At 36.8% G+C, this 21,908-nt stretch overlaps 30 non-coding genes across 30 annotated transcripts; all 30 read left to right on the top strand.

Moving 5' to 3' along the window:
* The first annotated feature begins 464 nt into the window (after positions 1-464).
* Positions 465-536, top strand: TRNAG-UCC (transfer RNA glycine (anticodon UCC)). Its single transcript has one exon. It is a non-coding gene; the product is annotated as a tRNA-Gly (tRNA).
* Positions 537-1,320: 784 nt separating this feature from the next.
* TRNAG-UCC (transfer RNA glycine (anticodon UCC)) lies at positions 1,321-1,392 on the top strand. Its single transcript has one exon. It is a non-coding gene; the product is annotated as a tRNA-Gly (tRNA).
* A 611-nt stretch (positions 1,393-2,003) lies between these two features.
* On the top strand, positions 2,004-2,075 carry TRNAG-CCC (transfer RNA glycine (anticodon CCC)). Its single transcript has one exon. It is a non-coding gene; the product is annotated as a tRNA-Gly (tRNA).
* A 101-nt stretch (positions 2,076-2,176) lies between these two features.
* Positions 2,177-2,248, top strand: TRNAG-UCC (transfer RNA glycine (anticodon UCC)). The gene has a single exon. It is a non-coding gene; the product is annotated as a tRNA-Gly (tRNA).
* A 768-nt stretch (positions 2,249-3,016) lies between these two features.
* TRNAG-UCC (transfer RNA glycine (anticodon UCC)) lies at positions 3,017-3,088 on the top strand. The gene has a single exon. It is a non-coding gene; the product is annotated as a tRNA-Gly (tRNA).
* A 768-nt stretch (positions 3,089-3,856) lies between these two features.
* On the top strand, positions 3,857-3,928 carry TRNAG-UCC (transfer RNA glycine (anticodon UCC)). Its single transcript has one exon. It is a non-coding gene; the product is annotated as a tRNA-Gly (tRNA).
* A 611-nt stretch (positions 3,929-4,539) lies between these two features.
* On the top strand, positions 4,540-4,611 carry TRNAG-CCC (transfer RNA glycine (anticodon CCC)). The gene has a single exon. It is a non-coding gene; the product is annotated as a tRNA-Gly (tRNA).
* A 102-nt stretch (positions 4,612-4,713) lies between these two features.
* Positions 4,714-4,785, top strand: TRNAG-UCC (transfer RNA glycine (anticodon UCC)). The gene has a single exon. It is a non-coding gene; the product is annotated as a tRNA-Gly (tRNA).
* Positions 4,786-5,559: 774 nt separating this feature from the next.
* TRNAG-UCC (transfer RNA glycine (anticodon UCC)) lies at positions 5,560-5,631 on the top strand. The gene has a single exon. It is a non-coding gene; the product is annotated as a tRNA-Gly (tRNA).
* A 611-nt stretch (positions 5,632-6,242) lies between these two features.
* Positions 6,243-6,314, top strand: TRNAG-CCC (transfer RNA glycine (anticodon CCC)). The gene has a single exon. It is a non-coding gene; the product is annotated as a tRNA-Gly (tRNA).
* A 103-nt stretch (positions 6,315-6,417) lies between these two features.
* TRNAG-UCC (transfer RNA glycine (anticodon UCC)) lies at positions 6,418-6,489 on the top strand. Its single transcript has one exon. It is a non-coding gene; the product is annotated as a tRNA-Gly (tRNA).
* Positions 6,490-7,258: 769 nt separating this feature from the next.
* Positions 7,259-7,330, top strand: TRNAG-UCC (transfer RNA glycine (anticodon UCC)). Its single transcript has one exon. It is a non-coding gene; the product is annotated as a tRNA-Gly (tRNA).
* Positions 7,331-8,099: 769 nt separating this feature from the next.
* TRNAG-UCC (transfer RNA glycine (anticodon UCC)) lies at positions 8,100-8,171 on the top strand. The gene has a single exon. It is a non-coding gene; the product is annotated as a tRNA-Gly (tRNA).
* A 769-nt stretch (positions 8,172-8,940) lies between these two features.
* TRNAG-UCC (transfer RNA glycine (anticodon UCC)) lies at positions 8,941-9,012 on the top strand. The gene has a single exon. It is a non-coding gene; the product is annotated as a tRNA-Gly (tRNA).
* Positions 9,013-9,781: 769 nt separating this feature from the next.
* Positions 9,782-9,853, top strand: TRNAG-UCC (transfer RNA glycine (anticodon UCC)). The gene has a single exon. It is a non-coding gene; the product is annotated as a tRNA-Gly (tRNA).
* A 769-nt stretch (positions 9,854-10,622) lies between these two features.
* TRNAG-UCC (transfer RNA glycine (anticodon UCC)) lies at positions 10,623-10,694 on the top strand. Its single transcript has one exon. It is a non-coding gene; the product is annotated as a tRNA-Gly (tRNA).
* Positions 10,695-11,463: 769 nt separating this feature from the next.
* TRNAG-UCC (transfer RNA glycine (anticodon UCC)) lies at positions 11,464-11,535 on the top strand. The gene has a single exon. It is a non-coding gene; the product is annotated as a tRNA-Gly (tRNA).
* A 769-nt stretch (positions 11,536-12,304) lies between these two features.
* Positions 12,305-12,376, top strand: TRNAG-UCC (transfer RNA glycine (anticodon UCC)). Its single transcript has one exon. It is a non-coding gene; the product is annotated as a tRNA-Gly (tRNA).
* A 611-nt stretch (positions 12,377-12,987) lies between these two features.
* Positions 12,988-13,059, top strand: TRNAG-CCC (transfer RNA glycine (anticodon CCC)). The gene has a single exon. It is a non-coding gene; the product is annotated as a tRNA-Gly (tRNA).
* Positions 13,060-14,003: 944 nt separating this feature from the next.
* On the top strand, positions 14,004-14,075 carry TRNAG-UCC (transfer RNA glycine (anticodon UCC)). Its single transcript has one exon. It is a non-coding gene; the product is annotated as a tRNA-Gly (tRNA).
* Positions 14,076-14,844: 769 nt separating this feature from the next.
* TRNAG-UCC (transfer RNA glycine (anticodon UCC)) lies at positions 14,845-14,916 on the top strand. Its single transcript has one exon. It is a non-coding gene; the product is annotated as a tRNA-Gly (tRNA).
* Positions 14,917-15,685: 769 nt separating this feature from the next.
* TRNAG-UCC (transfer RNA glycine (anticodon UCC)) lies at positions 15,686-15,757 on the top strand. The gene has a single exon. It is a non-coding gene; the product is annotated as a tRNA-Gly (tRNA).
* A 769-nt stretch (positions 15,758-16,526) lies between these two features.
* On the top strand, positions 16,527-16,598 carry TRNAG-UCC (transfer RNA glycine (anticodon UCC)). The gene has a single exon. It is a non-coding gene; the product is annotated as a tRNA-Gly (tRNA).
* A 611-nt stretch (positions 16,599-17,209) lies between these two features.
* TRNAG-CCC (transfer RNA glycine (anticodon CCC)) lies at positions 17,210-17,281 on the top strand. Its single transcript has one exon. It is a non-coding gene; the product is annotated as a tRNA-Gly (tRNA).
* A 945-nt stretch (positions 17,282-18,226) lies between these two features.
* TRNAG-UCC (transfer RNA glycine (anticodon UCC)) lies at positions 18,227-18,298 on the top strand. Its single transcript has one exon. It is a non-coding gene; the product is annotated as a tRNA-Gly (tRNA).
* A 769-nt stretch (positions 18,299-19,067) lies between these two features.
* TRNAG-UCC (transfer RNA glycine (anticodon UCC)) lies at positions 19,068-19,139 on the top strand. Its single transcript has one exon. It is a non-coding gene; the product is annotated as a tRNA-Gly (tRNA).
* A 769-nt stretch (positions 19,140-19,908) lies between these two features.
* On the top strand, positions 19,909-19,980 carry TRNAG-UCC (transfer RNA glycine (anticodon UCC)). The gene has a single exon. It is a non-coding gene; the product is annotated as a tRNA-Gly (tRNA).
* A 718-nt stretch (positions 19,981-20,698) lies between these two features.
* On the top strand, positions 20,699-20,770 carry TRNAG-UCC (transfer RNA glycine (anticodon UCC)). The gene has a single exon. It is a non-coding gene; the product is annotated as a tRNA-Gly (tRNA).
* A 606-nt stretch (positions 20,771-21,376) lies between these two features.
* TRNAG-CCC (transfer RNA glycine (anticodon CCC)) lies at positions 21,377-21,448 on the top strand. Its single transcript has one exon. It is a non-coding gene; the product is annotated as a tRNA-Gly (tRNA).
* A 103-nt stretch (positions 21,449-21,551) lies between these two features.
* Positions 21,552-21,623, top strand: TRNAG-UCC (transfer RNA glycine (anticodon UCC)). Its single transcript has one exon. It is a non-coding gene; the product is annotated as a tRNA-Gly (tRNA).
* Positions 21,624-21,908: the final 285 nt, after the last annotated feature.

The raw sequence follows: 21,908 nt of genomic DNA, 5'->3' as shown, positions 1-21,908 counted from the left end.
GTTTAATTCTAGAACAACTCATTGTATTTTGCGTTTAGTGGTGTTTTTAATCTTTATAACTTTTTTCGGTAAGACTTATGCTGTGATTTTTCTTCCTTGTCACACTTTAGCTACCTTTTTTGATTCAAAAAGTTCATTTTTGAGTTTTGGACAACGCCTTGCCTTTTTCTAAATTTTTTTAGCAATTGTCTCTTTCCCAACATTTTCGGTCCTTTCTTTTTTTTAGTTAACACATTAGTAACTTTCACCGACAAAACCAAAGTTGAGCAAAGTTGAGCAAAACCAAAGTTGAGCAAATGGTATAGTGGTGAGCATAGCTGCTTCCCAAGCAGTTGACCCGGGTTCGATTCCCGGCCAAGGCAACAATTAAGGGTATTTTTTTTTTTACTAACACGAAAAACTTTTTGCGGACAATTTTTGTAGTGTTATTGCAGAAAATGTAAAAACACAACAAGTTGCTGTAAGCGTTGGTGGTATAGTGGTGAGCATAGCTGCCTTCCAAGCAGTTGACCCGGGTTCGATTCCCGGCCAACGCATTGCTTGTTTTTCTCATTTGGTGTTTCGTTATTCTCATTAAACTTTCTTCTTACAGTTTAGCAACCACCAAAATGAGAAAAAAGTAAAGAGAATATTTCTTAGCTTGTTCACCTTTCTCATCTAAACCATATAACAAAGATGGTTTTCTACTCTTTTTGTTGCTGAAAACTTAGTAGGGTTAATCTGCAATACCAAAGCAATTCTAGTTTAAGCCCTCAAATACTGAGTTGGCCAGGGATCGAACCAGGGTCAACTGCCTGGGAATCAATGCTGATGTAAGCATTGATGTCATCTTGGTGAGCATAGTTGCTTTTCAAACAATAAGCGATAGTTTAATTCTAGAACAACTCATTGTATTTTGCGTTTAGTGGTGTTTTTAATCTTTATAACTTTTTTCGGTAAGACTTATGCTGTGATTTTTCTTCTTTGTCACACTTTAGCTACCTTTTTTGATTCAAAAAGTTCATTTTTGAGTTTTGGACAACGCCTTTTTCTAAATTTTTTTAGCAATTGTCTCTTTCCCAACATTTTCGGTCCTTTCTTTTTTTTAGTTAACACATTAGTAACTTTCACCGACAAAACCAAAGTTGAGCAAATGGACTCATGCGTTGGTGGTATAGTGTTGAGCATAGCTGCCTCCCAAGCAGTTGACCCGGGCTCGATTCCTGGCCAAGGCAACAATTAAGGATATTTTTTTTTTTTTTTACTAACACGAAAAACTTTTTGCGGACAATTTTTGTAGTGTTATTGCAGAAAATGTAAAAACACAACAAGTTGCCGTAAGCGTTGGTGGTATAGTGGTGAGCATAGCTGCCTTCCAAGCAGTTGACCCGGCTTCGATTCCCGGCCAACGCATTGCTTGTTTTTCTCATTTGGTGTTTCGTTATTCTCATTAAACTTTCTTCTTACAGTTTAGCAACCACCAAAATGAGAATAAAGTAAAGAGAATATTTCTTAGCTTGTTCACCTTTCTCATCTAAACCATATAACAAAGATGGTTTTCTACTTTTTTTGTTGCTGAAAACTTAGTAGGGTTAATCTGCAATACCAAAGCAATTCTAGTTTAAGCCCTCAAATACTGAGTTGGCCAGGGATCGAACCAGGGTCAACTGCCTGGGAATCAATGCTGATGTAAGCATTGATGTCATCTTGGTGAGCATAGTTGCTTTTCAAACAATAAGCGATAGTTTAATTCTAGAACAACTCATTGTATTTTGCGTTTAGTGGTGTTTTTAATCTTTATAACTTTTTTCGGTAAGACTTATGCTGTGATTTTTCTTCCTTGTCACACTTTAGCTACCTTTTTTGATTCAAAAAGTTCATTTTTGAGTTTTGGACAACGCCTTGCCTTTTTCTAAATTTTTTTAGCAATTGTCTCTTTCCCAACATTTTCGGTCCTTTCTTTTTTTTAGTTAACACATTAGTAACTTTCACCGACAAAACCAAAGTTGAGCAAATGGACTCATGCGTTGGTGGTATAGTGGTGAGCATAGCTGCTTCCCAAGCACTTGACCCGGGTTCGATTCCCGGCCAAGGCAACAATTAAGGGTATTTTGTTTTTTTTACTAACACGAAAAACTTTTTGCGGACAATTTTTGCAGTGTTATTGCAGAAAATGTAAAAACACAAGTTGCCGTAAGCGTTGGTGGTATAGTGGTGAGCATAGCTGCCTTCCAAGCAGTTGACCCGGCTTCGATTCCCGGCCAACGCATTGCTTGTTTTTCTCATTTGGTGTTTCGTTATTCTCATTAAACTTTCTTCTTACAGTTTAGCAACCACCAAAATGAGAAAAAAGTAAAGAGAATATTTCTTAGCTTGTTCACCTTTCTCATCTAAACCATATAACAAAGATGGTTTTCTACTCTTTTTGTTGCTGAAAACTTAGTAGGGTTAATCTGCAATACCAAAGCAATTCTAGTTTAAGCCCTCAAATACTGAGTTGGCCAGGGATCGAACCAGGGTCAACTGCCTGGGAATCAATGCTGATGTAAGCATTGATGTCATCTTGGTGAGCATAGTTGCTTTTCAAACAATAAGCGATAGTTTAATTCTAGAACAACTCATTGTATTTTGCGTTTAGTGGTGTTTTTAATCTTTATAACTTTTTTCGGTAAGACTTATGCTGTGATTTTTCTTCCTTGTCACACTTTAGCTACCTTTTTTGATTCAAAAAGTTCATTTTTGAGTTTTGGACAACGCCTTGCCTTTTTCTAAATTTTTTTAGCAATTGTCTCTTTCCCAACATTTTCGGTCCTTTCTTTTTTTTAGTTAACACATTAGTAACTTTCACCAACAAAACCAAAGTTGGTGGTATAGTGGTGAGCATAGCTGCTTCCCAAGCAGTTGACCCGGGCTCGATTCCTGGCCAAGGCAACAATTAAGGGTATTTTTTTTTTTTTTTACTAACACGAAAAACTTTTTGCGGACAATTTTTGTAGTGTTATTGCAGAAAATGTAAAAACACAACAAGTTGCTGTAAGCGTTGGTGGTATAGTGGTGAGCATAGCTGCCTTCCAAGCAGTTGACCCGGCTTCGATTCCCGGCCAACGCATTGCTTGTTTTTCTCATTTGGTGTTTCGTTATTCTCATTAAACTTTCTTTTTACAGTTTAGCAACCACCAAAATGAGAATAAAGTAAAGAGAATATTTCTTAGCTTGTTCACCTTTCTCATCTAAACCATATAACAAAGATGGTTTTCTACTCTTTTTGTTGCTGAAAACTTAGTAGGGTTAATCTGCAATACCAAAGCAATTCTAGTTTAAGCCCTCAAATACTGAGTTGGCCAGGGATCGAACCAGGGTCAACTGCCTGGGAATCAATGCTGATGTAAGCATTGATGTCATCTTGGTGAGCATAGTTGCTTTTCAAACAATAAGCGATAGTTTAATTCTAGAACAACTCATTGTATTTTGCGTTTAGTGGTGTTTTTAATCTTTATAACTTTTTTCGGTAAGACTTATGCTGTGATTTTTCTTCCTTGTCACACTTTAGCTACCTTTTTTGATTCAAAAAGTTCATTTTTGAGTTTTGGACAACGCCTTGCCTTTTTCTAAATTTTTTTAGCAATTGTCTCTTTCCCAACATTTTCGGTCCTTTCTTTTTTTTAGTTAACACATTAGTAACTTTCACCGACAAAACCAAAGTTGGTGGTATAGTGGTGAGCATAGCTGCTTCCCAAGCAGTTGACCCGGGCTCGATTCCTGGCCAAGGCAACAATTAAGGGTATTTTTTTTTTTTTTTACTAACACGAAAAACTTTTTGCGGACAATTTTTGTAGTGTTATTGCAGAAAATGTAAAAACACAACAAGTTGCTGTAAGCGTTGGTGGTATAGTGGTGAGCATAGCTGCCTTCCAAGCAGTTGACCCGGCTTCGATTCCCGGCCAACGCATTGCTTGTTTTTCTCATTTGGTGTTTCGTTATTCTCATTAAACTTTCTTTTTACAGTTTAGCAACCACCAAAATGAGAATAAAGTAAAGAGAATATTTCTTAGCTTGTTCACCTTTCTCATCTAAACCATATAACAAAGATGGTTTTCTACTCTTTTTGTTGCTGAAAACTTAGTAGGGTTAATCTGCAATACCAAAGCAATTCTAGTTTAAGCCCTCAAATACTGAGTTGGCCAGGGATCGAACCAGGGTCAACTGCCTGGGAATCAATGCTGATGTAAGCATTGATGTCATCTTGGTGAGCATAGTTGCTTTTCAAACAATAAGCGATAGTTTAATTCTAGAACAACTCATTGTATTTTGCGTTTAGTGGTGTTTTTAATCTTTATAACTTTTTTCGGTAAGACTTATGCTGTGATTTTTCTTCCTTGTCACACTTTAGCTACCTTTTTTGATTCAAAAAGTTCATTTTTGAGTTTTGGACAACGCCTTGCCTTTTTCTAAATTTTTTTAGCAATTGTCTCTTTCCCAACATTTTCGGTCCTTTCTTTTTTTTAGTTAACACATTAGTAACTTTCACCGACAAAACCAAAGTTGAGCAAATGGACTCATGCGTTGGTGGTATAGTGGTGAGCATAGCTGCTTCCCAAGCAGTTGACCCGGGCTCGATTCCCGGCCAAGGCAACAATTAAGGGTATTTTTTTTTTTACTAACACGAAAAACTTTTTGCGGACAATTTTTGTAGTGTTATTGCAGAAAATGTAAAAACACAACAAGTTGCCGTAAGCGTTGGTGGTATAGTGGTGAGCATAGCTGCCTTCCAAGCAGTTGACCCGGGTTCGATTCCCGGCCAACGCATTGCTTGTTTTTCTCATTTGGTGTTTCGTTATTCTCATTAAACTTTCTTCTTACAGTTTAGCAACCACCAAAATGAGAAAAAAGTAAAGAGAATATTTCTTAGCTTGTTCACCTTTCTCATCTAAACCATATAACAAAGATGGTTTTCTACTCTTTTTGTTGCTGAAAACTTAGTAGGGTTAATCTGCAATACCAAAGCAATTCTAGTTTAAGCCCTCAAATACTGAGTTGGCCAGGGATCGAACCAGGGTCAACTGCCTGGGAATCAATGCTGATGTAAGCATTGATGTCATCTTGGTGAGCATAGTTGCTTTTCAAACAATAAGCGATAGTTTAATTCTAGAACAACTCATTGTATTTTGCGTTTAGTGGTGTTTTTAATCTTTATAACTTTTTTCGGTAAGACTTATGCTGTGATTTTTCTTCTTTGTCACACTTTAGCTACCTTTTTTGATTCAAAAAGTTCATTTTTGAGTTTTGGACAACGCCTTGCCTTTTTCTAAATTTTTTTAGCAATTGTCTCTTTCCCAACATTTTCGGTCCTTTCTTTTTTTTAGTTAACACATTAGTAACTTTCACCGACAAAACCAAAGTTGAGCAAATGGACTCATGCGTTGGTGGTATAGTGGTGAGCATAGCTGCTTCCCAAGCAGTTGATTCCCGGCCAAGGCAACAATTAAGGGTATTTTTTTTTTTACTAACACGAAAAACTTTTTGCGGACAATTTTTGTAGTGTTATTGCAGAAAATGTAAAAACACAACAAGTTGCCGTAAGCGTTGGTGGTATAGTGGTGAGCATAGCTGCCTTCCAAGCAGTTGACCCGGGTTCGATTCCCGGCCAACGCATTGCTTGTTTTTCTCATTTGGTGTTTCGTTATTCTCATTAAACTTTCTTCTTACAGTTTAGCAACCACCAAAATGAGAAAAAAGTAAAGAGAATATTTCTTAGCTTGTTCACCTTTCTCATCTAAACCATATAACAAAGATGGTTTTCTACTCTTTTTGTTGCTGAAAACTTAGTAGGGTTAATCTGCAATACCAAAGCAATTCTAGTTTAAGCCCTCAAATACTGAGTTGGCCAGGGATCGAACCAGGGTCAACTGCCTGGGAATCAATGCTGATGTAAGCATTGATGTCATCTTGGTGAGCATAGTTGCTTTTCAAACAATAAGCGATAGTTTAATTCTAGAACAACTCATTGTATTTTGCGTTTAGTGGTGTTTTTAATCTTTATAACTTTTTTCGGTAAGACTTATGCTGTGATTTTTCTTCTTTGTCACACTTTAGCTACCTTTTTTGATTCAAAAAGTTCATTTTTGAGTTTTGGACAACGCCTTGCCTTTTTCTAAATTTTTTTAGCAATTGTCTCTTTCCCAACATTTTCGGTCCTTTCTTTTTTTTAGTTAACACATTAGTAACTTTCACTGACAAAACCAAAGTTGAGCAAATGGACTCATACGTTGGTGGTATAGTGGTGAGCATAGCTGCTTCCCAAGCAGTTGACCCGGGTTCGATTCCCGGCCAAGGCAACAATTAAGGGTATTTTTTTTTTTTACTAACACGAAAAACTTTTTGCGGACAATTTTTGTAGTGTTATTGCAGAAAATGTAAAAACACAACAAGTTGCCGTAAGCGTTGGTGGTATAGTGGTGAGCATAGCTGCCTTCCAAGCAGTTGACCCGGGTTCGATTCCCGGCCAACGCATTGCTTGTTTTTCTCATTTGGTGTTTCGTTATTCTCATTAAACTTTCTTCTTACAGTTTAGCAACCACCAAAATGAGAAAAAAGTAAAGAGAATATTTCTTAGCTTGTTCACCTTTCTCATCTAAACCATATAACAAAGATGGTTTTCTACTCTTTTTGTTGCTGAAAACTTAGTAGGGTTAATCTGCAATACCAAAGCAATTCTAGTTTAAGCCCTCAAATACTGAGTTGGCCAGGGATCGAACCAGGGTCAACTGCCTGGGAATCAATGCTGATGTAAGCATTGATGTCATCTTGGTGAGCATAGTTGCTTTTCAAACAATAAGCGATAGTTTAATTCTAGAACAACTCATTGTATTTTGCGTTTAGTGGTGTTTTTAATCTTTATAACTTTTTTCGGTAAGACTTATGCTGTGATTTTTCTTCTTTGTCACACTTTAGCTACCTTTTTTGATTCAAAAAGTTCATTTTTGAGTTTTGGACAACGCCTTTTTCTAAATTTTTTTAGCAATTGTCTCTTTCCCAACATTTTCGGTCCTTTCTTTTTTTTAGTTAACACATTAGTAACTTTCACCGACAAAACCGAAGTTGAGCAAATGGACTCATGCGTTGGTGGTATAGTGGTGAGCATAGCTGCTTCCCAAGCAGTTGATTCCCGGCCAAGGCAACAATTAAGGGTATTTTTTTTTTTACTAACACGAAAAACTTTTTGCGGACAATTTTTGTAGTGTTATTGCAGAAAATGTAAAAACACAACAAGTTGCCGTAAGCGTTGGTGGTATAGTGGTGAGCATAGCTGCCTTCCAAGCAGTTGACCCGGGTTCGATTCCCGGCCAACGCATTGCTTGTTTTTCTCATTTGGTGTTTCGTTATTCTCATTAAACTTTCTTCTTACAGTTTAGCAACCACCAAAATGAGAAAAAAGTAAAGAGAATATTTCTTAGCTTGTTCACCTTTCTCATCTAAACCATATAACAAAGATGGTTTTCTACTCTTTTTGTTGCTGAAAACTTAGTAGGGTTAATCTGCAATACCAAAGCAATTCTAGTTTAAGCCCTCAAATACTGAGTTGGCCAGGGATCGAACCAGGGTCAACTGCCTGGGAATCAATGCTGATGTAAGCATTGATGTCATCTTGGTGAGCATAGTTGCTTTTCAAACAATAAGCGATAGTTTAATTCTAGAACAACTCATTGTATTTTGCGTTTAGTGGTGTTTTTAATCTTTATAACTTTTTTCGGTAAGACTTATGCTGTGATTTTTCTTCTTTGTCACACTTTAGCTACCTTTTTTGATTCAAAAAGTTCATTTTTGAGTTTTGGACAACGCCTTGCCTTTTTCTAAATTTTTTTAGCAATTGTCTCTTTCCCAACATTTTCGGTCCTTTCTTTTTTTTAGTTAACACATTAGTAACTTTCACTGACAAAACCAAAGTTGAGCAAATGGACTCATACGTTGGTGGTCCTGGACCACCAAATGGACCCGGGTTCGATTCCCGGCCAAGGCAACAATTAAGGGTATTTTTTTTTTTTACTAACACGAAAAACTTTTTGCGGACAATTTTTGTAGTGTTATTGCAGAAAATTTAAAAACACAACAAGTTGCCGTAAGCGTTGGTGGTATAGTGGTGAGCATAGCTGCCTTCCAAGCAGTTGACCCGGGTTCGATTCCCGGCCAACGCATTGCTTGTTTTTCTCATTTGGTGTTTCGTTATTCTCATTAAACTTTCTTCTTACAGTTTAGCAACCACCAAAATGAGAAAAAAGTAAAGAGAATATTTCTTAGCTTGTTCACCTTTCTCATCTAAACCATATAACAAAGATGGTTTTCTACTCTTTTTGTTGCTGAAAACTTAGTAGGGTTAATCTGCAATACCAAAGCAATTCTAGTTTAAGCCCTCAAATACTGAGTTGGCCAGGGATCGAACCAGGGTCAACTGCCTGGGAATCAATGCTGATGTAAGCATTGATGTCATCTTGGTGAGCATAGTTGCTTTTCAAACAATAAGCGATAGTTTAATTCTAGAACAACTCATTGTATTTTGCGTTTAGTGGTGTTTTTAATCTTTATAACTTTTTTCGGTAAGACTTATGCTGTGATTTTTCTTCTTTGTCACACTTTAGCTACCTTTTTTGATTCAAAAAGTTCATTTTTGAGTTTTGGACAACGCCTTTTTCTAAATTTTTTTAGCAATTGTCTCTTTCCCAACATTTTCGGTCCTTTCTTTTTTTTAGTTAACACATTAGTAACTTTCACCGACAAAACCGAAGTTGAGCAAATGGACTCATGCGTTGGTGGTATAGTGGTGAGCATAGCTGCTTCCCAAGCAGTTGATTCCCGGCCAAGGCAACAATTAAGGGTATTTTTTTTTTTACTAACACGAAAAACTTTTTGCGGACAATTTTTGTAGTGTTATTGCAGAAAATGTAAAAACACAACAAGTTGCCGTAAGCGTTGGTGGTATAGTGGTGAGCATAGCTGCCTTCCAAGCAGTTGACCCGGGTTCGATTCCCGGCCAACGCATTGCTTGTTTTTCTCATTTGGTGTTTCGTTATTCTCATTAAACTTTCTTCTTACAGTTTAGCAACCACCAAAATGAGAAAAAAGTAAAGAGAATATTTCTTAGCTTGTTCACCTTTCTCATCTAAACCATATAACAAAGATGGTTTTCTACTCTTTTTGTTGCTGAAAACTTAGTAGGGTTAATCTGCAATACCAAAGCAATTCTAGTTTAAGCCCTCAAATACTGAGTTGGCCAGGGATCGAACCAGGGTCAACTGCCTGGGAATCAATGCTGATGTAAGCATTGATGTCATCTTGGTGAGCATAGTTGCTTTTCAAACAATAAGCGATAGTTTAATTCTAGAACAACTCATTGTATTTTGCGTTTAGTGGTGTTTTTAATCTTTATAACTTTTTTCGGTAAGACTTATGCTGTGATTTTTCTTCTTTGTCACACTTTAGCTACCTTTTTTGATTCAAAAAGTTCATTTTTGAGTTTTGGACAACGCCTTGCCTTTTTCTAAATTTTTTTAGCAATTGTCTCTTTCCCAACATTTTCGGTCCTTTCTTTTTTTTAGTTAACACATTAGTAACTTTCACTGACAAAACCAAAGTTGAGCAAATGGACTCATACGTTGGTGGTCCTGGACCACCAAATGGACCCGGGTTCGATTCCCGGCCAAGGCAACAATTAAGGGTATTTTTTTTTTTTACTAACACGAAAAACTTTTTGCGGACAATTTTTGTAGTGTTATTGCAGAAAATGTAAAAACACAACAAGTTGCCGTAAGCGTTGGTGGTATAGTGGTGAGCATAGCTGCCTTCCAAGCAGTTGACCCGGGTTCGATTCCCGGCCAACGCATTGCTTGTTTTTCTCATTTGGTGTTTCGTTATTCTCATTAAACTTTCTTCTTACAGTTTAGCAACCACCAAAATGAGAAAAAAGTAAAGAGAATATTTCTTAGCTTGTTCACCTTTCTCATCTAAACCATATAACAAAGATGGTTTTCTACTCTTTTTGTTGCTGAAAACTTAGTAGGGTTAATCTGCAATACCAAAGCAATTCTAGTTTAAGCCCTCAAATAATGAGTTGGCCAGGGATCGAACCAGGGTCAACTGCCTGGGAATCAATGCTGATGTAAGCATTGATGTCATCTTGGTGAGCATAGTTGCTTTTCAAACAATAAGCGATAGTTTAATTCTAGAACAACTCATTGTATTTTGCGTTTAGTGGTGTTTTTAATCTTTATAACTTTTTTCGGTAAGACTTATGCTGTGATTTTTCTTCTTTGTCACACTTTAGCTACCTTTTTTGATTCAAAAAGTTCATTTTTGAGTTTTGGACAACGCCTTTTTCTAAATTTTTTTAGCAATTGTCTCTTTCCCAACATTTTCGGTCCTTTCTTTTTTTTAGTTAACACATTAGTAACTTTCACCGACAAAACCGAAGTTGAGCAAATGGACTCATGCGTTGGTGGTATAGTGGTGAGCATAGCTGCTTCCCAAGCAGTTGATTCCCGGCCAAGGCAACAATTAAGGGTATTTTTTTTTTTACTAACACGAAAAACTTTTTGCGGACAATTTTTGTAGTGTTATTGCAGAAAATGTAAAAACACAACAAGTTGCCGTAAGCGTTGGTGGTATAGTGGTGAGCATAGCTGCCTTCCAAGCAGTTGACCCGGGTTCGATTCCCGGCCAACGCATTGCTTGTTTTTCTCATTTGGTGTTTCGTTATTCTCATTAAACTTTCTTCTTACAGTTTAGCAACCACCAAAATGAGAAAAAAGTAAAGAGAATATTTCTTAGCTTGTTCACCTTTCTCATCTAAACCATATAACAAAGATGGTTTTCTACTCTTTTTGTTGCTGAAAACTTAGTAGGGTTAATCTGCAATACCAAAGCAATTCTAGTTTAAGCCCTCAAATACTGAGTTGGCCAGGGATCGAACCAGGGTCAACTGCCTGGGAATCAATGCTGATGTAAGCATTGATGTCATCTTGGTGAGCATAGTTGCTTTTCAAACAATAAGCGATAGTTTAATTCTAGAACAACTCATTGTATTTTGCGTTTAGTGGTGTTTTTAATCTTTATAACTTTTTTCGGTAAGACTTATGCTGTGATTTTTCTTCTTTGTCACACTTTAGCTACCTTTTTTGATTCAAAAAGTTCATTTTTGAGTTTTGGACAACGCCTTGCCTTTTTCTAAATTTTTTTAGCAATTGTCTCTTTCCCAACATTTTCGGTCCTTTCTTTTTTTTAGTTAACACATTAGTAACTTTCACTGACAAAACCAAAGTTGAGCAAATGGACTCATACGTTGGTGGTCCTGGACCACCAAATGGACCCGGGTTCGATTCCCGGCCAAGGCAACAATTAAGGGTATTTTTTTTTTTTACTAACACGAAAAACTTTTTGCGGACAATTTTTGTAGTGTTATTGCAGAAAATGTAAAAACACAACAAGTTGCCGTAAGCGTTGGTGGTATAGTGGTGAGCATAGCTGCCTTCCAAGCAGTTGACCCGGGTTCGATTCCCGGCCAACGCATTGCTTGTTTTTCTCATTTGGTGTTTCGTTATTCTCATTAAACTTTCTTCTTACAGTTTAGCAACCACCAAAATGAGAAAAAAGTAAAGAGAATATTTCTTAGCTTGTTCACCTTTCTCATCTAAACCATATAACAAAGATGGTTTTCTACTCTTTTTGTTGCTGAAAACTTAGTAGGGTTAATCTGCAATACCAAAGCAATTCTAGTTTAAGCCCTCAAATACTGAGTTGGCCAGGGATCGAACCAGGGTCAACTGCCTGGGAATCAATGCTGATGTAAGCATTGATGTCATCTTGGTGAGCATAGTTGCTTTTCAAACAATAAGCGATAGTTTAATTCTAGAACAACTCATTGTATTTTGCGTTTAGTGGTGTTTTTAATCTTTATAACTTTTTTCGGTAAGACTTATGCTGTGATTTTTCTTCTTTGTCACACTTTAGCTACCTTTTTTGATTCAAAAAGTTCATTTTTGAGTTTTGGACAACGCCTTGCCTTTTTCTAAATTTTTTTAGCAATTGTCTCTTTCCCAACATTTTCGGTCCTTTCTTTTTTTTAGTTAACACATTAGTAACTTTCACTGACAAAACCAAAGTTGAGCAAATGGACTCATACGTTGGTGGTCCTGGACCACCAAATGGACCCGGGTTCGATTCCCGGCCAAGGCAACAATTAAGGGTATTTTTTTTTTTTACTAACACGAAAAACTTTTTGCGGACAATTTTTGTAGTGTTATTGCAGAAAATGTAAAAACACAACAAGTTGCCGTAAGCGTTGGTGGTATAGTGGTGAGCATAGCTGCCTTCCAAGCAGTTGACCCGGGTTCGATTCCCGGCCAACGCATTGCTTGTTTTTCTCATTTGGTGTTTCGTTATTCTCATTAAACTTTCTTCTTACAGTTTAGCAACCACCAAAATGAGAAAAAAGTAAAGAGAATATTTCTTAGCTTGTTCACCTTTCTCATCTAAACCATATAACAAAGATGGTTTTCTACTCTTTTTGTTGCTGAAAACTTAGTAGGGTTAATCTGCAATACCAAAGCAATTCTAGTTTAAGCCCTCAAATAATGAGTTGGCCAGGGATCGAACCAGGGTCAACTGCCTGGGAATCAATGCTGATGTAAGCATTGATGTCATCTTGGTGAGCATAGTTGCTTTTCAAACAATAAGCGATAGTTTAATTCTAGAACAACTCATTGTATTTTGCGTTTAGTGGTGTTTTTAATCTTTATAACTTTTTTCGGTAAGACTTATGCTGTGATTTTTCTTCTTTGTCACACTTTAGCTACCTTTTTTGATTCAAAAAGTTCATTTTTGAGTTTTGGACAACGCCTTGCCTTTTTCTAAATTTTTTTAGCAATTGTCTCTTTCCCAACATTTTCGGTCCTTTCTTTTTTTTAGTTAACACATTAGTAACTTTCACCGACAAAACCAAAGTTGAGCAAATGGACTCATGCGTTGGTGGTATAGTGGTGAGCATAGCTGCTTCCCAAGCAGTTGACCCGGGTTCGATTCCCGGCCAAGGCAACAATTAAGGGTATTTTGTTTTTTTACTAACACGAAAAACTTTTTGCGGACAATTTTTGTAGTGTTATTGCAGAAAATGTAAAAACACAACAAGTTGCCGTAAGTGTTGGTGGTATAGTGGTGAGCATAGCTGCCTTCCAAGCAATTGACCCGGGTTCGATTCCCGGCCAACGCATTGCTTGTTTTTCTCATTTGGTGTTTCGTTATTCTCATTAAACTTTCTTCTTACAGTTTAGCAACCACCAAAATGAGAAAAAAGTAAAGAGAATATTTCTTAGCTTGTTCACCTTTCTCATCTAAACCATATAACAAAGATGGTTTTCTACTCTTTTTGTTGCTGAAAACTTAGTAGGGTTAATCTGCAATACCAAAGCAATTCTAGTTTAAGCCCTCAAATACTGAGTTGGCCAGGGATCGAACCAGGGTCAACTGCCTGGGAATCAATGCTGATGTAAGCATTGATGTCATCTTGGTGAGCATAGTTGCTTTTCAAACAATAAGCGATAGTTTAATTCTAGAACAACTCATTGTATTTTGCGTTTAGTGGTGTTTTTAATCTTTATAACTTTTTTCGGTAAGACTTATGCTGTGATTTTTCTTCTTTGTCACACTTTAGCTACCTTTTTTGATTCAAAAAGTTCATTTTTGAGTTTTGGACAACGCCTTTTTCTAAATTTTTTTAGCAATTGTCTCTTTCCCAACATTTTCGGTCCTTTCTTTTTTTTAGTTAACACATTAGTAACTTTCACCGACAAAACCGAAGTTGAGCAAATGGACTCATGCGTTGGTGGTATAGTGGTGAGCATAGCTGCTTCCCAAGCAGTTGATTCCCGGCCAAGGCAACAATTAAGGGTATTTTTTTTTTTACTAACACGAAAAACTTTTTGCGGACAATTTTTGTAGTGTTATTGCAGAAAATGTAAAAACACAACAAGTTGCCGTAAGCGTTGGTGGTATAGTGGTGAGCATAGCTGCCTTCCAAGCAGTTGACCCGGGTTCGATTCCCGGCCAACGCATTGCTTGTTTTTCTCATTTGGTGTTTCGTTATTCTCATTAAACTTTCTTCTTACAGTTTAGCAACCACCAAAATGAGAAAAAAGTAAAGAGAATATTTCTTAGCTTGTTCACCTTTCTCATCTAAACCATATAACAAAGATGGTTTTCTACTCTTTTTGTTGCTGAAAACTTAGTAGGGTTAATCTGCAATACCAAAGCAATTCTAGTTTAAGCCCTCAAATACTGAGTTGGCCAGGGATCGAACCAGGGTCAACTGCCTGGGAATCAATGCTGATGTAAGCATTGATGTCATCTTGGTGAGCATAGTTGCTTTTCAAACAATAAGCGATAGTTTAATTCTAGAACAACTCATTGTATTTTGCGTTTAGTGGTGTTTTTAATCTTTATAACTTTTTTCGGTAAGACTTATGCTGTGATTTTTCTTCTTTGTCACACTTTAGCTACCTTTTTTGATTCAAAAAGTTCATTTTTGAGTTTTGGACAACGCCTTGCCTTTTTCTAAATTTTTTTAGCAATTGTCTCTTTCCCAACATTTTCGGTCCTTTTTTTTTTTTAGTTAACACATTAGTAACTTTCACTGACAAAACCAAAGTTGAGCAAATGGACTCATACGTTGGTGGTCCTGGACCACCAAATGGACCCGGGTTCGATTCCCGGCCAAGGCAACAATTAAGGGTATTTTTTTTTTTTACTAACACGAAAAACTTTTTGCGGACAATTTTTGTAGTGTTATTGCAGAAAATGTAAAAACACAACAAGTTGCCGTAAGCGTTGGTGGTATAGTGGTGAGCATAGCTGCCTTCCAAGCAGTTGACCCGGGTTCGATTCCCGGCCAACGCATTGCTTGTTTTTCTCATTTGGTGTTTCGTTATTCTCATTAAACTTTCTTCTTACAGTTTAGCAACCACCAAAATGAGAAAAAAGTAAAGAGAATATTTCTTAGCTTGTTCACCTTTCTCATCTAAACCATATAACAAAGATGGTTTTCTACTCTTTTTGTTGCTGAAAACTTAGTAGGGTTAATCTGCAATACCAAAGCAATTCTAGTTTAAGCCCTCAAATACTGAGTTGGCCAGGGATCGAACCAGGGTCAACTGCCTGGGAATCAATGCTGATGTAAGCATTGATGTCATCTTGGTGAGCATAGTTGCTTTTCAAACAATAAGCGATAGTTTAATTCTAGAACAACTCATTGTATTTTGCGTTTAGTGGTGTTTTTAATCTTTATAACTTTTTTCGGTAAGACTTATGCTGTGATTTTTCTTCTTTGTCATACTTTAGCTACCTTTTTTGATTCAAAAAGTTCATTTTTGAGTTTTGGACAACGCCTTTTTCTAAATTTTTTTAGCAATTGTCTCTTTCCCAACATTTTCGGTCCTTTCTTTTTTTTAGTTAACACATTAGTAACTTTCACCGACAAAACCGAAGTTGAGCAAATGGACTCATGCGTTGGTGGTATAGTGGTGAGCATAGCTGCTTCCCAAGCAGTTGATTCCCGGCCAAGGCAACAATTAAGGGTATTTTTTTTTTTACTAACACGAAAAACTTTTTGCGGACAATTTTTGTAGTGTTATTGCAGAAAATGTAAAAACACAACAAGTTGCCGTAAGCGTTGGTGGTATAGTGGTGAGCATAGCTGCCTTCCAAGCAGTTGACCCGGGTTCGATTCCCGGCCAACGCATTGCTTGTTTTTCTCATTTGGTGTTTCGTTATTCTCATTAAACTTTCTTCTTACAGTTTAGCAACCACCAAAATGAGAAAAAAGTAAAGAGAATATTTCTTAGCTTGTTCACCTTTCTCATCTAAACCATATAACAAAGATGGTTTTCTACTCTTTTTGTTGCTGAAAACTTAGTAGGGTTAATCTGCAATACCAAAGCAATTCTAGTTTAAGCCCTCAAATACTGAGTTGGCCAGGGATCGAACCAGGGTCAACTGCCTGGGAATCAATGCTGATGTAAGCATTGATGTCATCTTGGTGAGCATAGTTGCTTTTCAAACAATAAGCGATAGTTTAATTCTAGAACAACTCATTGTATTTTGCGTTTAGTGGTGTTTTTAATCTTTATAACTTTTTTCGGTAAGACTTATGCTGTGATTTTTCTTCTTTGTCACACTTTAGCTACCTTTTTTGATTCAAAAAGTTCATTTTTGAGTTTTGGACAACGCCTTGCCTTTTTCTAAATTTTTTTAGCAATTGTCTCTTTCCCAACATTTTCGGTCCTTTCTTTTTTTTAGTTAACACATTAGTAACTTTCACTGACAAAACCAAAGTTGAGCAAATGGACTCATACGTTGGTGGTCCTGGACCACCAAATGGACCCGGGTTCGATTCCCGGCCAAGGCAACAATTAAGGGTATTTTTTTTTTTTACTAACACGAAAAACTTTTTGAGGACAATTTTTGTAGTGTTATTGCAGAAAATGTAAAAACACAACAAGTTGCCGTAAGCGTTGGTGGTATAGTGGTGAGCATAGCTGCCTTCCAAGCAGTTGACCCGGGTTCGATTCCCGGCCAACGCATTGCTTGTTTTTCTCATTTGGTGTTTCGTTATTCTCATTAAACTTTCTTCTTACAGTTTAGCAACCACCAAAATGAGAAAAAAGTAAAGAGAATATTTCTTAGCTTGTTCACCTTTCTCATCTAAACCATATAACAAAGATGGTTTTCTACTCTTTTTGTTGCTGAAAACTTAGTAGGGTTAATCTGCAATACCAAAGCAATTCTAGTTTAAGCCCTCAAATAATGAGTTGGCCAGGGATCGAACCAGGGTCAACTGCCTGGGAATCAATGCTGATGTAAGCATTGATGTCATCTTGGTGAGCATAGTTGCTTTTCAAACAATAAGCGATAGTTTAATTCTAGAACAACTCATTGTATTTTGCGTTTAGTGGTGTTTTTAATCTTTATAACTTTTTTCGGTAAGACTTATGCTGTGATTTTTCTTCTTTGTCACACTTTAGCTACCTTTTTTGATTCAAAAAGTTCATTTTTGAGTTTTGGACAACGCCTTGCCTTTTTCTAAATTTTTTTAGCAATTGTCTCTTTCCCAACATTTTCGGTCCTTTCTTTTTTTTAGTTAACACATTAGTAACTTTCACCGACAAAACCAAAGTTGAGCAAATGGACTCATGCGTTGGTGGTATAGTGGTGAGCATAGCTGCTTCCCAAGCAGTTGACCCGGGTTCGATTCCCGGCCAAGGCAACAATTAAGGGTATTTTGTTTTTTTTACTAACACGAAAAACTTTTTGCGGACAATTTTTGTAGTGTTATTGCAGAAAATGTAAAAACACAACAAGTTGCCGTAAGTGTTGGTGGTATAGTGGTGAGCATAGCTGCCTTCCAAGCAATTGACCCGGGTTCGATTCCCGGCCAACGCATTGCTTGTTTTTCTCATTTGGTGTTTCGTTATTCTCATTAAACTTTCTTCTTACAGTTTAGCAACCACCAAAATGAGAAAAAAGTAAAGAGAATATTTCTTAGCTTGTTCACCTTTCTCATCTAAACCATATAACAAAGATGGTTTTCTACTCTTTTTGTTGCTGAAAACTTAGTAGGGTTAATCTGCAATACCAAAGCAATTCTAGTTTAAGCCCTCAAATACTGAGTTGGCCAGGGATCGAACCAGGGTCAACTGCCTGGGAATCAATGCTGATGTAAGCATTGATGTCATCTTGGTGAGCATAGTTGCTTTTCAAACAATAAGCGATAGTTTAATTCTAGAACAACTCATTGTATTTTGCGTTTAGTGGTGTTTTTAATCTTTATAACTTTTTTCGGTAAGACTTATGCTGTGATTTTTCTTCTTTGTCACACTTTAGCTACCTTTTTTGATTCAAAAAGTTCATTTTTGAGTTTTGGACAACGCCTTTTTCTAAATTTTTTTAGCAATTGTCTCTTTCCCAACATTTTCGGTCCTTTCTTTTTTTTAGTTAACACATTAGTAACTTTCACCGACAAAACCGAAGTTGAGCAAATGGACTCATGCGTTGGTGGTATAGTGGTGAGCATAGCTGCTTCCCAAGCAGTTGATTCCCGGCCAAGGCAACAATTAAGGGTATTTTTTTTTTTACTAACACGAAAAACTTTTTGCGGACAATTTTTGTAGTGTTATTGCAGAAAATGTAAAAACACAACAAGTTGCCGTAAGCGTTGGTGGTATAGTGGTGAGCATAGCTGCCTTCCAAGCAGTTGACCCGGGTTCGATTCCCGGCCAACGCATTGCTTGTTTTTCTCATTTGGTGTTTCGTTATTCTCATTAAACTTTCTTCTTACAGTTTAGCAACCACCAAAATGAGAAAAAAGTAAAGAGAATATTTCTTAGCTTGTTCACCTTTCTCATCTAAACCATATAACAAAGATGGTTTTCTACTCTTTTTGTTGCTGAAAACTTAGTAGGGTTAATCTGCAATACCAAAGCAATTCTAGTTTAAGCCCTCAAATACTGAGTTGGCCAGGGATCGAACCAGGGTCAACTGCCTGGGAATCAATGCTGATGTAAGCATTGATGTCATCTTGGTGAGCATAGTTGCTTTTCAAACAATAAGCGATAGTTTAATTCTAGAACAACTCATTGTATTTTGCGTTTAGTGGTGTTTTTAATCTTTATAACTTTTTTCGGTAAGACTTATGCTGTGATTTTTCTTCTTTGTCACACTTTAGCTACCTTTTTTGATTCAAAAAGTTCATTTTTGAGTTTTGGACAACGCCTTGCCTTTTTCTAAATTTTTTTAGCAATTGTCTCTTTCCCAACATTTTCGGTCCTTTTTTTTTTTTAGTTAACACATTAGTAACTTTCACTGACAAAACCAAAGTTGAGCAAATGGACTCATACGTTGGTGGTCCTGGACCACCAAATGGACCCGGGTTCGATTCCCGGCCAAGGCAACAATTAAGGGTATTTTTTTTTTTTACTAACACGAAAAACTTTTTGCGGACAATTTTTGTAGTGTTATTGCAGAAAATGTAAAAACACAACAAGTTGCCGTAAGCGTTGGTGGTATAGTGGTGAGCATAGCTGCCTTCCAAGCAGTTGACCCGGGTTCGATTCCCGGCCAACGCATTGCTTGTTTTTCTCATTTGGTGTTTCGTTATTCTCATTAAACTTTCTTCTTACAGTTTAGCAACCACCAAAATGAGAAAAAAGTAAAGAGAATATTTCTTAGCTTGTTCACCTTTCTCATCTAAACCATATAACAAAGATGGTTTTCTACTCTTTTTGTTGCTGAAAACTTAGTAGGGTTAATCTGCAATACCAAAGCAATTCTAGTTTAAGCCCTCAAATACTGAGTTGGCCAGGGATCGAACCAGGGTCAACTGCCTGGGAATCAATGCTGATGTAAGCATTGATGTCATCTTGGTGAGCATAGTTGCTTTTCAAACAATAAGCGATAGTTTAATTCTAGAACAACTCATTGTATTTTGCGTTTAGTGGTGTTTTTAATCTTTATAACTTTTTTCGGTAAGACTTATGCTGTGATTTTTCTTCTTTGTCATACTTTAGCTACCTTTTTTGATTCAAAAAGTTCATTTTTGAGTTTTGGACAACGCCTTTTTCTAAATTTTTTTAGCAATTGTCTCTTTCCCAACATTTTCGGTCCTTTCTTTTTTTTAGTTAACACATTAGTAACTTTCACCGACAAAACCGAAGTTGAGCAAATGGACTCATGCGTTGGTGGTATAGTGGTGAGCATAGCTGCTTCCCAAGCAGTTGATTCCCGGCCAAGGCAACAATTAAGGGTATTTTTTTTTTTACTAACACGAAAAACTTTTTGCGGACAATTTTTGTAGTGTTATTGCAGAAAATGTAAAAACACAACAAGTTGCCGTAAGCGTTGGTGGTATAGTGGTGAGCATAGCTGCCTTCCAAGCAGTTGACCCGGGTTCGATTCCCGGCCAACGCATTGCTTGTTTTTCTCATTTGGTGTTTCGTTATTCTCATTAAACTTTCTTCTTACAGTTTAGCAACCACCAAAATGAGAAAAAAGTAAAGAGAATATTTCTTAGCTTGTTCACCTTTCTCATCTAAACCATATAACAAAGATGGTTTTCTACTCTTTTTGTTGCTGAAAACTTAGTAGGGTTAATCTGCAATACCAAAGCAATTCTAGTTTAAGCCCTCAAATACTGAGTTGGCCAGGGATCGAACCAGGGTCAACTGCCTGGGAATCAATGCTGATGTAAGCATTGATGTCATCTTGGTGAGCATAGTTGCTTTTCAAACAATAAGCGATAGTTTAATTCTAGAACAACTCATTGTATTTTGCGTTTAGTGGTGTTTTTAATCTTTATAACTTTTTTCGGTAAGACTTATGCTGTGATTTTTCTTCTTTGTCACACTTTAGCTACCTTTTTTGATTCAAAAAGTTCATTTTTGAGTTTTGGACAACGCCTTGCCTTTTTCTAAATTTTTTTAGCAATTGTCTCTTTCCCAACATTTTCGGTCCTTTCTTTTTTTTAGTTAACACATTAGTAACTTTCACCGACAAAACCAAAGTTGAGCAAATGGACTCAAGGCAACAATTAAGGGTATTTTTTTTTTTTACTAACACGAAAAACTTTTTGCGGACAATTTTTGTAGTGTTATTGCAGAAAATGTAAAAACACAACAAGTTGCCGTAAGCGTTGGTGGTATAGTGGTGAGCATAGCTGCCTTCCAAGCAGTTGACCCGGGTTCGATTCCCGGCCAACGCATTGCTTGTTTTTCTCATTTGGTGTTTCGTTATTCTCATTAAACTTTCTTCTTACAGTTTAGCAACCACCAAAATGAGAAAAAAGTAAAGAGAATATTTCTTAGCTTGTTCACCTTTCTCATCTAAACCATATAACAAAGATGATTTTCTACTCTTTTTGTTGCTGAAAACTTAGTAGGGTTAATCTGCAATACCAAAGCAATGCTAGTTTAAGCCCTCAAATACTGAGTTGGCCAGGGATCGAACCAGGGTCAACTGCCTGGGAATCAATGCTGATGTAAGCATTGATGTCATCTTGGTGAGCATAGTTGCTTTTCAAACAATAAGCGATAGTTTAATTCTAGAACAACTCATTGTATTTTGCGTTTAGCGGTGTTTTTAATCTTTATAACTTTTTTCGGTAAGACTTATGCTGTGATTTTTCTTCTTTGTCACACTTTAGCTACCTTTTTTGATTCAAAAAGTTCATTTTTGAGTTTTGGACAACGCCTTTTTCTAAATTTTTTTAGCAATTGTCTCTTTCCCAACATTTTCGGTCCTTTCTTTTTTTTAGTTAACACATTAGTAACTTTCACCGACAAAACCAAAGTTGAGCAAATGGACTCATGCGTTGGTGGTATAGTGGTGAGCATAGCTGCTTCCCAAGCAGTTGACCCGGGTTAGATTCCCGGCCAAGGCAACAATTAAGGGTATTTTTTTTTTTTACTAACACGAAAAACTTTTTGCGGACAATTTTTGTAGTGTTATTGCAGAAAATGTAAAAACACAACAAGTTGCCGTAAGCGTTGGTGGTATAGTGGTGAGCATAGCTGCCTTCCAAGCAGTTGACCCGGGTTCGATTCCCGGCCAACGCATTGCTTCTTTTTCTCATTTGGTGTTTCGTTATTCTCATTAAACTTTCTTCTTACAGTTTAGCAACCACCAAAATGAGAAAAAAGTAAAGAGAATATTTCTTAGCTTGTTCACCTTTCTCATCTAAACCATATAACAAAGATGGTTTTCTACTCTTTTTGTTGCTGAAAACTTAGTAGGGTTAATCTGCAATACCAAAGCAATTCTAGTTTAAGCCCTCAAATACTGAGTTGGCCAGGGATCGAACCAGGGTCAACTGCCTGGGAATCAATGCTGATGTAAGCATT

Source organism: Dendrobates tinctorius, unplaced genomic scaffold, assembly GCF_039654945.1.
Source record: "Dendrobates tinctorius isolate UK_male_01 unplaced genomic scaffold, ASM3965494v1 ptg000251l, whole genome shotgun sequence".
Lineage (NCBI taxonomy): Eukaryota > Metazoa > Chordata > Amphibia > Anura > Dendrobatidae > Dendrobates > Dendrobates tinctorius.
The sequence above is the reverse complement of the archived record's forward strand: the minus strand, read 5'-3'. Positions and strand labels throughout refer to the sequence as shown.